This window comes from Geotrypetes seraphini, chromosome 6 (genome assembly GCF_902459505.1).
Source record: "Geotrypetes seraphini chromosome 6, aGeoSer1.1, whole genome shotgun sequence".
NCBI lineage: Eukaryota > Metazoa > Chordata > Amphibia > Gymnophiona > Dermophiidae > Geotrypetes > Geotrypetes seraphini.
Window position 1 is genome coordinate 198,938,413 of NC_047089.1, and position 16,977 is coordinate 198,955,389.

Below are 16,977 nucleotides of genomic sequence, written 5' to 3' on the forward strand. Positions count from 1 at the left end.
GTTATCTTCCACTTCTATACGTCCGGTGACGTATTTAAACGTCTCAATCATGTCTCCCCTCTCCCTGCGTTCCTCGAGAGTGTAGAGCTGCAAATTGTTTAGTCTTGCCTCGTACGAGAGACCTTTAAGCCCTGAGACCATTCTGGTGGCCATCCTTTGGACCGACTCGACCCTCTGCCTCATAACGTACAAAATGTACGTACAAAATCAAATCAATGAGATAAACTAATAAATAAAGCAAAAATTAGTGTCACAAACACTAATTAATATGTTCAAAACAATAACCAGCATTATCTGGATGTCAACCAAGTGCTCCCTGCCTAATACTGTGGATTTCTTAGTTGATTGAGATGGCATCTTGATGTGGCACTCTGAGGAGCTCCTGGCTTTTTTTTCTTTCTTATTTTGAGTTTGTTTTCCTCTTTGGAAGGCCAAATTTAAAATGTATCCTTGGGTGACTTTGACAGCACTAAAAGGACCCATTGATAGCTATCCAGCTCGTAATCAAAACATCCAGACATCCAAAAACCTGTCTAAGTCGGCATTTGGATGTCCTAATAACCGGGACATTCAAGTGCCGACTTTCGAAACCAATTTTCTGGACATCCAACAGGACTTCTAAGCCGCTGTTCTAAAAGCTCAAAGGGGTATGTTTGGAGGTGTGTTATGAATAGACATCAGACAGGCTTAGACCTGGATGTCCTGCAGCAATAATCAAAGCTTTCCCAGGACGTCCTAGAAGGAACTTAGATTCCCGGAGTAAAACCTGTTTTAGATGTGGCTTAAAGGTGCCCAAATTAAACAGATGACCACTGCATGCATTAAGGTATGACCCCCCACCCCCACCCACTCCCCTAATGCTCACAGACCCCCCTCCCACTGCCCAAAATATCCTAGTTAAAGAGTGCATACCTGTTTGAAGAAGAGCAGCATCTGGTATGGGAAAGCCTAGTACAGCATCACACAGGTGTCTTAAGTAGTGTGGTGGATGGGCTAGTGAATCATAGAGAAGAAGACCCAGGCCCATAAGACACTCTAACCACTACATTTATGATGGAAAGTGTGAGGCCACTAAAACCCTCCAAAATCCTATTCTACTTCCATATAGATGCTACTTGCAGCCATAAGGGCTATTGGGGTGGGAGACAGGTGGGTAAAGTAGGTTTGGGGGAGTTTGGGAGGGCTCACCCTAAATTATAAGGGGGGGGGGATGAGATGTATATATGGCAGACTTTATGTGAAGATACCCCACTGCTCTGTTGGTATGTTTGTGTGATCAGTCCATAACAATGCTGGCCCCTCCCATGTCCAAATGGTCTGCATTTGGATGCTTGGATCTTGGATGCATTTGTGCTCAAAAATACCACATAGAGTTATACATCTTGTTGACCAAACCATACAAGTAGAAAATTTTTGGGAAAAAAAATTGAATGTCAAGGATATTTGAAAATAGCTGATTTTCCATATCTGACTTTTGATATCTAGGCAAACGCACAAAGTCGTACATAGATGCACTATTGAAAATGCCCCTCTATGTGATTCCTTAACTGTGAGAAGAGAGATCTGTGTCTGAGAGTCAGGGGAGTGGGTGGGATTGAACTCACTATTAGATACCTAAGTCAGATCCATTGGTGCTGCCTTCTCCCCCTGAGGGACTGACAATATGCAGTTGTCTCCTGAAATTGAAGTGGTGATCTCTTCCAAAGCACTCTGACTGGAAGCAAGGAGCAGGAGCAGACTTTCAGTTCTAGTTTACTGGACTGGCTGTGATTTTTGACAGTTATATCGAGGTAGGCTGAATAGGAAAACTTGCTGCAGCCTGAGAGTGATCTTGACTACCCCCAAATTAGTGCCTGTGTCACTGTATCTCCTGGAAAAATAAAGACCTGGGTCATCTCCCACTCAAGAGGTAACTAAATCGTAACTTTTAGCCTTGTTGTCCAAGATGAACTTCAGTCTGTCCTCTTGCCTCTCCTAGTTGTGCCATTTTATGGAGAAGGCAGTGGCAGTCCATAACCTTCATGGGCATAACATTGCTATTGGGAGTTTTCTTTGACAATGAAGTATAAGGAGGAGTTGGACTTGCTGGAGACTGCAGGAACTCAGAGCAGCCATTTTCGGTGGACTGTGAGGTGGAGTGGAGATGATGGTTTATGGGCATTTTGATATTGTTAATATTGTTTCTTTTGTATGGGGTACCATGCTTGGGATTTCTTGTCTGTCTTTTGTTTGCAGGGAGGGGGGTGGGGGGATGAAGGTTTGGGGCAGACTTGCTGTGGGAATTGGGGGTTCCCTGCTGCGGCTGCTCAGCTGATCGCAGCAGGGAGATTTCCTTGTCGCGATCGGTTTAGAAGCTGCATTTTGCTGGCCTACATTTCAGATGCCTATCATGGCCCTAGGGAGACGCCTAGGGCTGCTTAAGCTCGCCTAAGGCCACTTCTGGGTGAAACCATGCCCACTCCCAGCCATGGGCGAGCTTAAGCATCTTTAGGCACACCCTTGCACCCAGAACAGACACCCTGCCTTGGATTGTTTTCTTTTTTAAAAAAGGCATGCGTCCCAATTGGCTGGTTAGACAATGGTAGGACGCCTTCCGCCACCTACACTCTGGACACTGTTTATAGAATATGGCTCTTAGTGTCCAACTTTAGTTGTGTAAATGCTTGCACCTAAGTGTAGTCAGTTATATGTGCAACTGACAGTATTCTATTGTATAACTTTAGTGCATAAGTGCTGGGAATATTCGTGACCCATCCATGCCCTTCTCACTTATACATCACCTTGCAGTTATGTATTTTAGAATTTTTGCGCTAAGATCATAGGATACTGGCTAAGGGCCAGATTCTATACATGGCACCGAGTGGTGGCTACATTGTAGGAGGTGCTTGGCAGGGTTGTCAATCAAAAAAATTGTGCCATTTACAGAATCACGCCTAGCAGCACCTATGTGGACTTAAGCATTGCTAGGCGTCCGAGACATAAGCGCGCTTCATTAGGTCAGCTTTTCACTCGCTTAACAACGCCTATGGCAACCAGACCTATTCTCTGCCCATATCTACACCTATTTTAAATATAGGTGTAATTAGGCATCCTTAGGTGTGGGAGGGCACTTCCACTTAGTGGTCACTGGTCATCCTAAGAGCTCAGCGCCAAATTCTTAAATTGATTAATGTTTGTTTTTGTTTTTGATTGGCTGAAAACCAGCATGGTCAATTACCATGCTATTTAAGGCAATTAAAAAGAAAAAATTGGGCGTGGATTCTGAACTTAGGCATTGCTGGGTGGCTGCAATTGAGGTGCCTCGCAGTGCCTAATGTAGGTGAATTCCCTAGTAAGTGCAGTGTGGACCAAAACAATCGGCAGACAATCTGAAGATAATATCAGAGTTATTCAAGGTTCTCCCAGTAACAGTGCCTGACGCGTTTTGCCAAACATGGCTGCTTCGGGGCATTTAACTAGCTTGAATCAAAAACAGATTCCACAAGAAATGAAAGCCAGCTGAAGCAAAGGAACAGCTTACTCCAAATATGCAATGTCTCCTTAATCTCTGTCATTTCATTCTTTGCTATTAAATGCTGATAGTGTGAAATATCATAAATACATATATATACTCGATGCATTATGCTTTTTGCAGAATATGATTTGCTTCTAAAGAACAATTTCCAAAGCAGTGTATCAGTTAATTAAGTCAACTGTCTGAAAAATCACCCTTGTTCAGTGATCTAAAAATTCTACGGTGCCCATGATTTTAATATTTTTATTATTATTACAAGGAGATGTTCTCAGGGAAAGAAAACTACAGATACAGAGGGCATTTTCAAATCTTTGATAAATATTTGCTGGAAAAGTTTTGTATCTTGAACCTGCAGCAATTTTCAGAGCCAAAGTTAGAGCTCCTACTAAGGTGGGTTAGGGCCATAACGCGCGGAATAGCGTGCGCTAAATTGCCGCGCACGCTAGCCGCTACCGCCTCCTCTTGAGCAGGCGGTAGTTTTTCGGGTAGCGCGCACTAATCCAGTGCCTGCGCTAAAAACGCTAGCGCACCTTTGTAAAAGGAGCACTTAGTGCTGGCTTTTCATTTAGAAAATTGGTGCAATTCTGCCTTGTAAACACTTCTGCCTCTCTCTCTTTCTCTCTCTCTTTCTTTCTTTATCTCTCTTTTTTCTTTTTTATTTCAATTCATCTTCTCTGCTTTTCTATCCTTTCTATTTCTTTTCTTAGCAGTTTCAAATACTCTGAATTCTTCTTACTAATCTACTATATGCAAATAACAGCAATTATGGTTTCTTTTGTTTCTACATCACTATTTCTTATTCAATTTTTATGTATTTGAACTGCTTTCTGTATATTACTTATAATATTCAATAAAATTAATGAACTAAAAAAAAAAAAAAAAAAAGAAAATTGGTGCAGAGCTCATGAGTAAAAAGTACGTCTAGTTTTGTCCTAATGCAAACAGTTTCAATATTACCCCTATAATAATCTTTATTTGAAGGAGAAGTGCACTTTCATGCAGAACTTTTTCATTCAAATTTCTTACTCACTAAACTGTAACAGTTGAAGTAATATCCTATTATGTGAAAAGTTTTTGGAATTGTCATTGTATACCTGTCATAGTTTCCAGGCACGAAACAGCTCAAAAGTCTGTTTTGCATGTAAATTTTACAGTAAATTGCTTGCACTGGCCTTAATTTAAAACTGATGGGCAGACTATTTTTAGCTCACTGCTAGTATTTTCGTCGAAGGAATGTAAATGTCATTAAACCCGATGGCGTTGTGGAAAATGTTGCAAGATCTTTGACTGTGTTGGTAGCTGGAGAGCTGACTAATCATGTATGTAACACCTGGAAAATGACTTTGGCCATGGCAAACCATTCATTTACTTTCAGACCGGATGTTTTGGCATTGGATTAACAATTTCTGGATACCTGAATAGCTAAAGAGGAGATGTGGAAAGATCAAATGTGAGATAACTTTCTTTTCGCTAGCTTATCTTAGTTTAATACTAAGAAGTTTTGACAGATTTAAAGGTAGAATGCATTATAAAGAACACATATGGATGGTAATTGTATGATAGTGTACTGTGTTTAAATGGCTATATAGACCCCTACTTAGGTACTCTTTTATAAAGATACGTGGAGGGGATAATTTTTTTAAAAAAAAGTTTAAGTCCCTTTTTGACTTAAGGGGCTCATAAAAAAAAAAAAAGTTCAAAAAGTGACCAAAATTGGTACTTGGATGATCAAAAAGTAAAGTTGGTTTTAGACATATCTAAAACCAGCTTAGGCCTTTACCCTGCCTCTGAATGCCTAGAGCGAAAAGAGGCATTTTTAGAGGAGGGTAAAGGGTGGGAGGAGGGCCGACCTAGACTTAGTCGTATTGCAAGTATAACCAAAAGTCTAGGAGATCGCCCAGTCAGAAAGTATACGTTTTGACTTAGACCAAGACAAAACAGGTATAAGTTCTGAATAGGGGCCGCTGAGTTGATCGCTGCTGCCATGATCAGATCAGCAGCCCCAGCAACCTGCCCACCCCCCACCCGTGATCATGATCCCCCCCCCCCTGAACTGCCACGAACCGGCAGTGGAGATGCCCAATCTCTCCTGCAGGCAACCCCCCTCCCCGACAAACCCAATACTAGCAGGAGAGATGCCCAATCTCTCCTGCGAAGGCGCACCCCCGCGACTACCAGCAGGAGGGATCCCAAGCCTTCCTGCCGAAGATGGCACGGCACACCCACGAACCCCCCATGGCACCCCGAACCCACCCCCACCCCTGAATACCGGCAGGAGGGATCCCAAGCCCTTCTGCCGAAGATGGTACGGCACCCCCCGTGAACCCTCCCCCGGCAACCCGAACCCCCCATGACTACCGGCAGTAGGGATCCCAAACCCTCCTGCCGAAGATGGCATGGCACCCCTCGCGAACCCCTGAAATCCCCCCTGTGAAAGCCCCCCCCTCTAATTTGACCCACCACTACCCCAGAACTCCCTCCCTTTCTGTTGGCCAGCTGGATGGGTCCATGGTCCAGCCAGCTGGCAGGCCTGCCATCCTCAGAATGACAGGTCTGCCCCTCCCCGGTGCATTGTGGGATGCACCAGGGAAGGATCTAGGGCCTGATTGGCCCAGGCACCTAAGGCCCTCCCATAGGAGGGGCCTTAGGCAACTGGGCCAACCGGAATTGGGCTAGTTGCCTGAGGCCCCTCCTATGGGTGGGGCCATAGGCACATGGGTCAACCAAATCTTAAGAAAGTCCTCAGAGTTCAGGGCTCTGTATAGCACTGCATAATTCTGGTAGTGCTGTAGAAATAATTACCAATAGTAGTAGTAGTAATATAAAAAAACGTCCCTTTGCGTGTCTTTATAAAACACTATTGTAAGCGGTAGGAATCATACCTATCTTGCAGATTCAGATACTTAGATCTTCTCACAAGCAGGTGTAGGTATGGTTATCATATGACACCAGTAAAAAGAGGGCGGATTTAGACATCCAGGTTTTAATTCCATTGCTTTCAACTGAAGTAAGGAAGATAGATTAAGACATCTTGGTTTTAGGGTTACCATATGGCTCCAGAAAAATGAGAATGTATTGAGACATCCGGGTTTTACTTCCATTGGTTTCAATAAAGGTAAAGCCTAGATGGTTTTGTCTGTCCTCCTTACTTCCATTGTTTCAGTAGAAGTAAAACCCGGATGTCTCAATCAGTCCTCCTTTTTCTGGAACCATATGGTAACCCTAGTGCCTGTGTCTAGATTATGCAAATATATGTAGAGATTACATATGTTATCATCTAGGCATGTACTTATGAACTCTGCCAACACACTGTACAAACTTTGCCCCCGTATACAGTATATACTGGCAAAGTATATGCCATTATATCATTGTGCATACTTATATGATAGTTGGTATTTTATAAGAGGCCATTTGTGGAAAAAACTGGATTAGGGAGAAATTTCATAATAATGCTAAAAAGTTGCCTTCAATCACTAGATATCATTCATGGGTGTTTTAATGAAACAAAAAGCTGGTTAGTTTAGAGTTGTGTTGATTGTATCAGGTGTATAAATGTGAGGTCTAGAAAGAATACATTAAGTCACTTTCTTTTTCTTTCTATAGGTCTGTGAATTCTCCTCTGTTATGTGGTCTGCCAAGAAGCCAACTGTGGAACCCTTCTTGGCACAAGGAGGCTCAACTGTTCAGAACCTCCCTCCAGTGGCATAACGAGGGTGAGAGGTGCTCAGGGAGGTGGCACCCCTTCCCCACCCTTTTCTCCACCCCATCCTCATCCGCTCCTTCCTCGCCCCCCTCTTGCCCCGCACGCGCCCCTTCCCTTTTCCCATATCTCTTTAATGTTCCGGGCGTGAGCAGTCACCCCAACTTGCTGCTCGCATCAGCGTTGACTCTTCCTCTGACATCACTTCCTAGGTGCAGATGCAGGAAGTGATGTCGGAGAAAGAACCGACGCTAGTGCGCGCAGCAGGTTAGGGTTCCTGTTTGAGTCTGGGACATTACAGAGGTACGGGGAAGGGAAAGGGGGCATGCACACAGTAGTGGGGGGGGGGCAGGGGACGAAGAGGAGGACGGGTCCTGGCGTCCCCACCAAGGCGGTGCCTAGGGTGGACTGCTCCTGTTCCCCCTTACTACGCCACTGCCTCCCTCCATGCCAATGGTGTAGTGTAGAGTGCAAAGGTAAGTAGTAAGAGGAAATGAACTCTAAGGCCCTCTTTTACTAAGGTGTGCTAATCGATTAGCGCACGCTAATCAATTTAGTGCATGCTAAACGCTAACATGTGTATGTTAGTCTATGGACGCGTTAACATTTAGGTCGCGCTAATCGGTTAGTGCACGTTACTAAAAGAGGGGGTTAGCTAAAATAAGACTACTAACATGATGTAGAAAGTTGCCTGTAAAATCCTTGCAGAGAGGACACTGCTCAATGTTATTTTTCCTCCTTCTAGTCTTGTCCTTGTTGCAAGCTGAAAACAGTTATAGAACCAAAAGAAAGCTAAAGTCGCATGGCAATAGCGAGATCAGAAGGGCTGGTTTTATTGCTGATTAAGTAGAAACAAGGTTGAGTGTCCATTTGGTACTGCTGTTATAAGAGATATCAAGGGTGAACTATCCCAAAGAGAGAAGGCTGAAGGCCAAAATGAAATTTTTTTGAACGATCTGTTCAGGATGCAGATCTAGACAGATTTAAATGTAATATTATAGAGAATTATAGGTGTTTTTTAAAGAAAAATGCAACATAAATGATATTCACTTTTCGGAAAGGATACACACAGATTAAGAACATAAGAATAGCCTTACTGGGTCAGACCAATGGTCCATCAAGCCCAATAGCTCATTCTCACGGTGGCTAATCCAGGTCACTAGTACCTGGCCAAAACACAAGGTGTAGCACTATTCCATGCTACCAATACAGGGCAAGCAGTGGCTTCCCCCATGTCTTTCTCAATAGCAGAGTATGGACATTTCCTCCAGAAACTTGTCCAAACCTTTCTTAAACCAACTACGCTATCCGCTCATATCACATCCTCTGTCAACGCGTTCCAGAGCTTACCTATTCTCTGAGTGAAAAAAATTTCCTAAACTAAACTAAAACTTAACCTTATATACCGGGTCCTCAACCAAAGGAAGCTCGAAGCGGTTAACAATAAATTTTAAAAAAATAAAGTAAACTGAAATACAAGAGTTAGTTTTCAACATGTTTAGCGAATAAAAAAGTTTTTAGCAGTTTACGGAAGAGTTGGAAGGAACTGGGACACCTCAAAATTAGGGGAAGTTCATTCCAAAGTTGGGGAAATTTAAACGCCAGAGAGCTGCTAAAATTCTTAACTCCTTGAATTCCTTTCTTAGAAGGAAGAGAAAGTTTAAATTGATGAATGCTTCTCGCATATGAAAATCTATAAACATTCCATAGCAGAGGAACAAGAGGAGCAAAGATGCCATGTAAAATCTTAAAAACAATACATAAACACTTAAACTGAATTCTAAAATAAACCGGGAGCCAATGGAGAGGGAAAAACAAAGGAGTCACATGGTCGAATTTGCTTTTTCCATAGATCAACTTCGCACTGGTATTCTGAATCAATTGTAGTCTTTGAAGGCAGTTCTTAGTGATGCCTCCTATTGGTTTTAAAATTATTTCCCTGTAACTTCATCGAGTGTCCCCTAGTCTTTGTAATTTTTGACAGAGCGAAAAATCGACCCACTTGTACCCGTTCTACTCCACTCAGGATTTTGTAGACTTCAATCATATCTCCTCTCAGCTGTCTCTTTTCCAAGCTGAAGAGCCCTAAATGTTGTAGTCTTTCCTCATACGAGAGGAGTTCCATCCCCTTTACCATCTTGGTCGCTCTTCTTTGAACCTTTTCTAGCATCACTATATCTTTCTTGAGATAAGGAGATCAGACTTGAACGCAATACTCCAAATGAGGTCGCACCATGGAGCAATACAGGGGCATTATGACATTCTTAGTCTTGTTGTTTTTAATAATTCCTAGCATCCTGTTTGCTTTTTTGGCCGCCGCCGCACATTGGGCAGAAGGTTTCATCATATTGTCTACAAGGATACCCAGATCCTTTTCTTGGGCGCTAATCCCCAAGGTGGACCCTACCATCCGGTAACTGTGATTCAGGTTATTCTTCCCAATGTGCATCACTTTGCATTCGTCCACATGAAATTTCATCTGCCACTTGGACGCCCAGTCTTCAAATTTCCTAAGGTCCGCCTGCAATTTTTCATGAGTATGAACTGAAAATTGTCCTCCACTCAATAGCTAACAGCATGTGTATAAGTTTCACATGTATTTGTAGCTGTAAGGAAAAGGGATGGGGTAGGGGGTGGCAAAGTATGCACAAAGCTTTTAGGTTTCTTCCTACTGGTGGGGCACTTAGGGCTCTTTTTACTAAGGTGCGCTAGGGCTTTAATGCGCGGAATAGCGCATGCTACATTGCCGCGCGTACTAGACCTTAATGCCAGCATTGAACTGGCGTTAGTTCTAGAAGCGTAGCGTGAGGTAATTTCCTGCGTGTGCTAAAAATGCTAGCACACCTTAGTAAAAGGAGCCCTTAGTTTAGTTTACACTTCTCCCTCCGTATTCGTGGTTTCAGCATTCGCGGTTTTGATTATTCACAGTTTTTAGCTTGCTGGCTCCTTCCCCTCCCCCCCAAATTACATCAGCTTGCATAGAGAAATTGCTGATTCTAAGCGTTTACAGAGAAAATTGCTGATTCCCAGCACTTTGTTCACCGTGTTTTGCCTCTCCTTCAGAAACAGGCCAGGTCTCCCACAATGTTATTCACAGTTTCACCATATTCACTATGGTTTTTAATAGAAAACAACAAATAACATATAAAAAAGTTATTCGCGGTTTTTCAGTATTTGTGGTTCTTTTAATCCCCTATCACAGTGAATACGAAGGGAGAAGTGTATTTGACTTTAAATTTTGCCTTAAATTCACAGTAGAATCTCCAAAATAAAGTACAAATATTCAAAGAACATAGGTAAAAAGGTATCTATAAATTATCACAGATAAACCCATGCGAAGATCGTTCATTAAAACAGTCACGTTTTAGCCCCTTTCTCAAAGTTTCCTAAAAGCACTCTTTTTCCTTAGCTTGCTATCAATGAAAGTGATGAGTGAGAGAAGGAGCTCAAAGAGAGTGAGAGCCTTTAAATGAGTATGGCATATTTGTAGGGAGTGAGGCTAGGTATCCCTGTATTTTGCAGAAAATATTAATGACATATTATTTTCTTAGTGTGCTGTGGTGTTGAGCTTCTCTCACCTTCTGTTTATGTCTGACTGACTGAAGGTTTGATCTGAATCTGAATTTCTAGGGCCTAATATACGGAGGTGAGCATTCTGTTCATTGCTGACGGAGTTATTCCCAGATAATCAAAGTTGCACCATGTCCAGGCTTCAGCTTTGAATATCCAGTTATTTTTAAGCCAGCTAACACATAGCCATTTAAGTTGATATTCAGCACTTAAGCAGCTATGGGCTAGTGCATAAAAATAGAATAGACTTTAATGCAGTCCCATTTATGCATTAAACCTGGCTGCTTAAGGACTGAATATCAGCACTTAAGTGGCCAAGTGCTGACTCCACCCCAGAACACCCCATCATTGCCAGCTTTGAGTTAAGCACTAACCACAAATTTCAGTGGCACTTAACCAGTTAAGTCCCACTGAAAATTAGCAGCTAGCTCCGACCAAGTCATTTAACCACTCAGTAGCCAGCTAAATCACTTAGAAAATTACCAGAATATTTTAGAGCAATGTCTGGAGCACCCCCTTACCAATCAGGTTTTCAGGATATCCACAATGAATATGCATGAAAGAAATTTACATATAATGGAACATAAGAATAGCCTTACTGAATCAGATCAATGGTCCATCTAGCCCAGTATCCTGTCTTCACAGAGGCCAATCCAAGTCACAACTACCTGGCAAAAACCCAAATAGTAGCAACATTCCATGCCATGATCCAGGGCAAACAATGGCTTCTCTCATATCTGTCTCAAAATCAGTTCATGGACTTTTCCTCCAGGAACTTGTCCAAACCTTTTTTTTTAAACTAGCTACATTAACCACATTCTCTGGAATGCATTCCAGAGCTTAACTGTTCGCTGAGTGAAAAAAATATTTCCTCCTATTGGTTCCAAAATATTACTCTGCAACTTCATCGAGTGTCCCCTAGTCTCTGCAAATCTTGATACAGTAAAAAAATCAATCCACTTGTACCCGTTCTACACCACTCAGGATTTTGTAGACTTCAATCATATTTCACCTCAGCCTTCTCTTTTCCAAACTGAAGAGTCCTAACGTCTTTAGTCTTTTCTCATACGAGAGGAGTTCCATCCCCTTTATCATCTTGGTCGCTCTTCTTTGTATACAAATCAAGTTTATGAATATTCATTGTGGATTTCCTGAAAACCTGACTGGTATTCTAGGACCACAATGAAAAATGTAATGTAATGTAATTTATTTCTTATATACCGCAAAAACACTGTTTTAGAGCATTTCTGTGCTAACCAGTAAGGTACATTAGTAGTTGTAACTTTATTTTATTGACCTGGTAGTTTCCTTCTGATCCTTTTGGATCAGCTCATTCAGGATCAGGGCTGGGATCTGGTTTCAAGAATCCTTCTTCCTCACTATCTGGGGATTTTTCTTTTTCATTCATATCCCTTCCCAATTTTCACTGCACTAATTGGACTACAGACTTGAACTCCACATCCAGTCACTAAGGGCTCCTTTTACAAAGGTGCGCTAGCGTTTTTAGCGCACGCACCGGATTAGCGCGTGCTACATGAAAAACTACTGCCTGCTCAAGAGGAGGCGGTAGCGGCTATCGTGCGCTATTCCGCGCGTTAAGACCCTAACGCACCGTTGTAAAAGGAGCCCTAGGTATCATTACACAATGACTATGATTTGTTCCCATATACACAACTGGGTAAATTTCAAAAAAAGGAGATTTGTTCCCAAATGACCATAAACAGGCAAAAAACTAGTAAAGGAACAAGCTACTTTAAATACCTTTTTAAACGAGAGTGGCGCTCAGAATCCAAGATGGAGTAAAAAACTTCAAATTGGGGTGCAAACCCCTAAAATGCGTTTTTTATAGAATCAATCATTGCACCATTTTGAGTGAAAAGGTAATAGAAAGTGCTTATTGAAAAACACTCTTGCTTTAAATGTCCAATAAATGTCCAATAAAGTGAAAATGTTCCAACTATTATATAAGTTCAACTACATGAGTTCAAATCAGAACTTATCTTAATGGTTCAGATAGCGTTGACCCGGCGAGGTTCTGATGCGTTTCGCCAATCCTGGCTGCCTCAGAGATCTGGTACAAAGGAACTTCTTTTACATTTCCTGTGATTTGTTCCCCACATCTATATCATTGCCAGCCCCCACCAGGCAGGGGAGAAGAAAACATGAACTGGAAATTAGACCTGGATTTTCTGCAATAGTCATTGAATCAGCCCAGCAGCTGTATTCTAAGACACATCTTGGCCACTGTTTTTAAAAATATTAAAACATTAGTGGGTTCATTCAGCTGCTAAAGTTGCACTTTGTGAGTGCTAATTTAATCTAATCCAGTTTTTATGAGTCACACTATGCCTAATTAGGTTCAAGGCGACTTACAATATAAGGAATTATCGAATGTATAAGCTACATTATACAGGGTGGGCCACGGAAAAGTAGCCTGCCTCCGGCGATAATATGACAAGATGAACGAGCAAGTGGATTGCTTTTATTCATTTACCCACAAGTTACAACAGATGGTGAATGTGGATCCCGTTCATGTCTATGCACCTTTGGGCACATGGGTTCATGTTGGCTGATACTGCTTGCACCTCTTCAACATTGATGCTGCAGAGAATGTTTGTGATGTTTTCCATGAGTTCATCCAGGGTATGTGGATTGTTGGCGTACACTTTCTGCTTTAAATTTCCCCACAGGTAAAAATCGCATGTGGACAAGTTCAGGGAACGTGATGGCCATAACCCCTTGCTCACTGTTTGCTCCTCTGTAAACAGTTCATGAACCCGTGCCAGTGAGTCGTATGAGGTGTGGCCTGTTGCCCCATCTGGTTGGAAAAAGCAGTATATTTTTCCTTCTGGTGTGTATTGATTGTAAAATTGTTCAAAGATATCCAGGTAAACTATGGTATTATAGTTAATTCAAAGAAAATTGAGCCCTTTATTCATGTTCCTGACCCCACACACCAAACACCAATTTTCTGGTTGAAAGTGGTATTTCATGAGTTAAGTGAGGATTTTCAATGGACCAGTACCTCATATATTCTGGGAATTTACGTGACCTGATAAATGAAACCAAGTTTCGTCTGGCATGAAGTACAACAGTGGGTCCAAATGTCCATCAGCCAGTGGTGTACCAAGGATGGGGTGGGGGGTGCGGGCCACCCCGGGTGCCAGCCCTAGGGGGTGCACAGCCGGCCGGGTCTGGAACCTCCCATACTGCTCTAAATGACACCTGCACCTCAGGTGGCTGCCGTACTTATTCCGAAGCAAAGTTGGCAGCCATGCTGAAGTACAGAAAGGTCCCTCGATGATTGCGCATGCCGGCTCTGCTCCTGAAGACGTAAGTGATGTCGGAGGGGTTGGACCGGCAGCCGCAGTCATTTTGGGACCTTGCTGCAACTCCCTGCGTCTGCCAGCCCACCCCCTCCAACGTCACTTATCTCTTCCGGAGCAGAGGCAGCAGAAGCAGTCATCGCGGGACCTTGCTGGTTTGGAGGGAGAGAGGAGCATAGAAGGGTGGTGCAGGGAGAGAAAGAGGGTCAGGGTGGTATGGAAGGGTGGTGGAAGGAGAGAAAGGGGAGAAACGATACTGGATGGAATTGGGTTGGAGGGAAAGAAAGGAAGCAGATGCTGATGGAAGTGGGGGGAAGGGAGAGAAGAGAGTGAAATGCCAGACCATGGGGTGTGGGAGAGGGAAGGGAAGAAGAGGAGAGAAGAGAGATGCCAGACCATTGGAGGAGGGAAGGGAAGAAGATGGACGCTAGACCAATGGGGGTGAAGGAAGAGATGTTAGGGGGAGGCATAAAGTTTCTAGAAGGGGAATAGAAGGAGAGAAAATGCCATATAGAAGGGGCAGAGAGAGGGTAGACAGTGGATGAAAGAAAGAGAGTGACAAGAAGATGAGGAAAGCAGAAACCAGAGAAGACAAGGTAGAAAAAAAATTATATTTATTAATTTTGTTGCTTTAGGGGAGATGCATTGCTGTTCTGTGGTGTTGCATTGTATACAGAGTCCAGCATCTTGGTGGTTAAATTTAACCTTTGTCCATGTTTTTCTATTTTATTCCCCCTTTTACAAAATTGTAGAGCGTTTTTTTTTAGCACCGGCTGTGGTAGTAACAACTCTGATGCTCAGAATACTATAAGAGTTTGAGCTGTTACAGTTTTGTAAAAAGGGGGAGGGGTTAGTTTGTGATTTCATATTCCATACTAGGCGAAGGTGTTTTTTGTGTTCTGTGTGCTTGAAAAACATGGTTTTCTGTTAGGATTGACTGTGCAGGATTGATCTGTACTAGTCTGGCTTGTTTAGTTTTACAATAGGTGTATTGATGTTGTACTGCTCACTGCAGTATGTAAGATGCTGCGTTTTCCTAGGTACTCATGTGTGACGTGTGGATTGTTACTAAAAATCATGTTTTTCATACAGATGGGCGGGGGTATAAAAAATGATGGGCCCCGGGTATCACATATGCTAGGTACGCCACTGCCATCAGCAATCATAGTTAGCAACCATGTACAGTAATTTACGTGTTTAACTTTGTCGGGCTCTTTCAGTTCCTGTACAAGTTATTTAATGTGGTTTGAGGTTCAGAGATTTCAGCACTCGCCGTCATGTCGTTTGTGATACACAAACTTGCTGAGAGAGTCTTCGAGTTGATTTTCAGGGGCTAATTGCAATCCACTGCTGAATGTCATGGATAACGTCAGGTGTCTGGACTGATGGAGGCCTCGATTTCTTCATGTTTGTGACAGAGCCGATTTGACACCATTTCTGGTGGTTTTGTTCCTGGGTACTTGTCAGCGAAGGCATCTTGCATTTCCTTAATCGATCCGCTTCCACAATCACTATTCGCTGTTCCAGGGAGAACACCATCTTTCTGGCACCTGTAATAGAGGTGGGCTACTTTTCCATAGTCCAACCTGTATTATAGCAGTTCAAAGAGAACCAAGTTATGAGCAGAGGAATGGGGAAGGGAGGATTGAGATTCCATGACTGTACTGGTATAACACTTAAGTATGGGATTTAGTGATGCTAGATATATTGAGTTAGTTGTTTTTAGTGTGTATGCTCTCAAGGAAGAGAGTTTTTAATTTTGTTTGGAATCTGTTGTAGAATGTTTCCATCCTAATGTCAGTCAGGAGGTTGTTCCAGGTCTTGGTGCCAAGATAAGTGAAAAGTGAGTCGAATATACGTTTGTGTTTAACTCCTTTGGGAGATGGGATGAGTAGTTGAAGCAATTTCAGTTTTCTGGTTGATGTTGGGCAGAACTTGACAAATAAGTCCGAGTGGCTCTGCTGTTTTTGCATATAGAATTTGAAACATTATACAGGTTAGTTTGAAAGTTATACAAGTTTTGATGGGTAGCCAGTGTGAGTTCTTATAATAAGTGCTGGCTGCAGCAATTTAAAAGAAAATCTAAGGACTCCTTTTATCAAGGTGCGCTAGCGGGGTTAGCACGTCGGATATTTCATCATGCACTAACCCCCGCGGCAAGCAAAAAAACTAACGCCTAGTCAATGGAGGCGTCAGCGACTAGCACGGCAGGTGGTTTAACGCGCAGTAGTCCGCGTGTTAAACCCCTACCGCAGCTTGTTAAAAGGACCCCTAAATTGTCAGCGCTGATAGCCAGACATTTGTTGGTTCTGACTATCCTGATAAGGTGGTGATCAATGTTATTATACAAATTAGTATTTTTGCTTTCCTAAATTATCAAGGTAATTTGCCACTCCCCCCTCCCCCCCCCCATGGTACACCCTGGCACTATCCAATAAGTGCTGAAACTGTCTGTAAGTCATAGAGTAACCATATGGACAGTGCTGCCGAGTATTAATTGAGTGCCCCAGCCAGTTCTACTTAATTGGATAATAGCACATACCATCCAGATAATTGGTTTTGATTAAAGGGTTATACAGTAATATACATGTGAAGTTTAGGCAGCTGGATCAAGCTGGCTTTCTTTTTCTGAAACTAAACACAGGAATCATGATTGGTTGATTTATTGCACTTACATTCCAACTACAACCTAAGAGGATTCCAATATAGAACATACACAATATAAGATCACAAACAAATTAATACAAAATCACTATTCCTATCATACTGCTTTACTGTATATCTTGCTCTCCTTCCTCTAAATATATCAGGATCAACATGCGAAAAAGGCATGCCCAAATAAATATGGGGGGGTCTTTTAGTAGATT